The sequence below is a fragment of the Macrotis lagotis genome, chromosome 2, assembly GCF_037893015.1.
Source record: "Macrotis lagotis isolate mMagLag1 chromosome 2, bilby.v1.9.chrom.fasta, whole genome shotgun sequence".
In the NCBI taxonomy this organism is placed as follows: domain Eukaryota; kingdom Metazoa; phylum Chordata; class Mammalia; order Peramelemorphia; family Peramelidae; genus Macrotis; species Macrotis lagotis.
In genome coordinates, this window is record NC_133659.1 from 80,274,477 (window position 1) to 80,277,020 (window position 2,544).

A 2,544-nucleotide genomic window follows, 5' to 3' on the forward strand; every position below is an offset into this window, starting at 1 on the left:
GCATTTTAATTTTTTTAAATAAAGATCCATTTTCTCTTCCTCCGTCTTGCATCTTCCCTTCCTCCTCATATCTCTGAGAAATCAGGGAAAACAGAACTTTTGTTATAAATAGTCAAGCAAAACAAATTACAAATTCCCCATCATGACTCTTCTCTTGACCATTGTGTTGACCAGGATTCTTTCAATTTTTTTTATAGTATTGTTGTAATTGAATAAAATTTTTATCTCCTGATTTTGCTCACTCCACTTTGCATAGTTCAGCTCTTCCAAGTTTTTCTGAAACCATCTCCTTCATCATTTCTTACAAAACAGTAGTATTCCATCACATTTATATACCACAACACATTCAATTTTTCAATTTTTCCCCTATTAATTGAAACTCCCTTGGTTTTCTATTCTTTATTCCCACGGAAAAAAGAGCCACTATGAATATTTTTGTACTCTTTTTGAATCCTTATCCTCTTTTTTCTTTTTTTTTTAACTAAAGAGCATTTATTGTATTCTCTATTAAGCATTTGAGTTTTGAGGACAAAACTAAATTTTGGAAAACCCTCACAACAGAAGGTTAAACTATGAAGCAGATATGAACAGCTGGAAGAAAGGTAACCAAGTGCTAACTGATCGAAGAGAAATTTTCAGCTACTTTTTAGTAAAAAAAGAAAAAGAAATTAAGGAGGGACAAGGGCTTCAGATTGAACAAGACAAAAGTCTCCTAATACATTCGACCTTGGCTAGATTGTAACAAAATGGAAATAGGACTTCTATAATACAAAGCTCCCCCTACAGCACGCTTTACACACCTGTTTTCCAAGCCCTCCCCCCATCCCACCCAAGGCTACCATTGGAATTATTTGCCGGCTTGTTGGGCCTGCCGACGAAGAAGCACATAAATCTTCTCTTTAATCCAATCTTTGTTGTTGGGCTGGTATGTCTAAGTGTCTGCTCGATACACAAGGAAGCTAAGATCTGCCAGATCATCAATGAAATCAAACAACTGACTGATGTCATATGTGATGGAGGGACTGTTGGGATTCATTCTCTTCGGATGCTCGTCATACATTTCACAAACTCCTTCCATGCATTCATTCACTGATTCATAATCAGCATAAGTTCGGCCTTCTGGCCTCTTGGTAGGCTGTACCAACAAAATGGTGTGAGACTTCATTTCCAAATGTAAATCGCTCCCTCCGTTACTCAACAAGTCATCCCTTGTAACATCGCGCCGTGCTCTGCCGCTGCCAGCCGCTACACACGAGCTGAGCCTTATCCTCTTTCTTTGTTCTCTTTGAAGTATAGTTCTATAGGGATATTTCTGGGTAAAAGATTATGCACACTTTAACAACCTTTGAACACAGTTCCAATTTTCTTTCTAGAAGTAGGACCATTCATATATCCAGCAACAATGCATTAATATACCCCTTATCCCAAAACTCCTCAAGCATTTATTTTCCCTTATATGTCAACTTTGTCAATCTCATAGGTTTAAGATGGGACCTTAGAATTGTTTTAATTTTCATTTCTCTAATTATAAATGATTTAAAGCATTCTTTACTGTGGCTAATGAGAATTTGAATTTCTTCTTCTTAAAATGGCCTGTTCATATCTTTTGACCACTTTTCAATTGGGGTGTATGAGTCCTGCATTTTTAATATTCTAGGGAAGAGAAGGATAGGAGGCAGGACCAGAATTACTAGTAGTGAAATTTTCTGAAGGAACCTTAGAAAATATTCTCTCAAAAGTAATCTTGTCCAAATAGATTGAAATTTCTTCAATTAGAGATTCACATTATGATAGAAGTTAGTTTCATTAGATGACTTCTTATTTAGGTTTTTTTTTTGCAAGACAATAAGGTTAAGTAACTTGCCCAAGGTCACACAGCTATCTAATTAGTAAGTGTTTGAGTTTGGATTTGAACTCAGGACCTCCTGACTCCAGGGTCTGTGCTCCATTCACTGCGCCACCTAGCCCCCATTAGATGACTTCTTAACCGTGATTATAAACCTTGTCCTTTCTCTGGTTTCAGTTGGTATCTTCTTAAAAGTCATGAGGAGAAATATTCCTGGTGTACTTCTGTTTTTTCAGGAAAAGGAAGTCTTCAGTGTAGAAGAGCACTGGATACCTAGAGAAAAAGGAGGTAAGGAGAGGAGGCAAAGTAAAGTGACAGAACAAAAACAAAATGTGACTAATTTACCTTTTGTCAAATGACAACTTGTCTGTACCACAACCAGACGTGTTTCATCTGGCTGTTTCCTGTTTTTTGACTCTTACCTTGTCTGTCGGTAACTTCCCTTGCTATTCCAAGTTTAACTGCTTTGCCCAAGATCTTGTTTGGTCTCTATTCCTTCCTGCCTTCTTGGATTTGGATATACACTCTCCTCTGCAGTCACTGAATTTTCTTTTCCTGATGTATGATTCAATATCAACACATACCTCATTCTGGTCCCAGGATAGCAGCTATTGGCAGTCATTAAATTCAATTAGGTTTTGAAGGTTATAAAGACAAAAATGAAAGTATCTGCCTTTCTTATTTTATTTTTTGTTTGT

General features: G+C 36.8%; 1 pseudogene; it reads right to left on the reverse strand.

Moving 5' to 3' along the window:
* Positions 1 to 608: 608 nt before the first annotated feature.
* Positions 609 to 1,234, reverse strand: LOC141511067 (enhancer of rudimentary homolog pseudogene; annotated as a pseudogene).
* Positions 1,235 to 2,544: the final 1,310 nt, after the last annotated feature.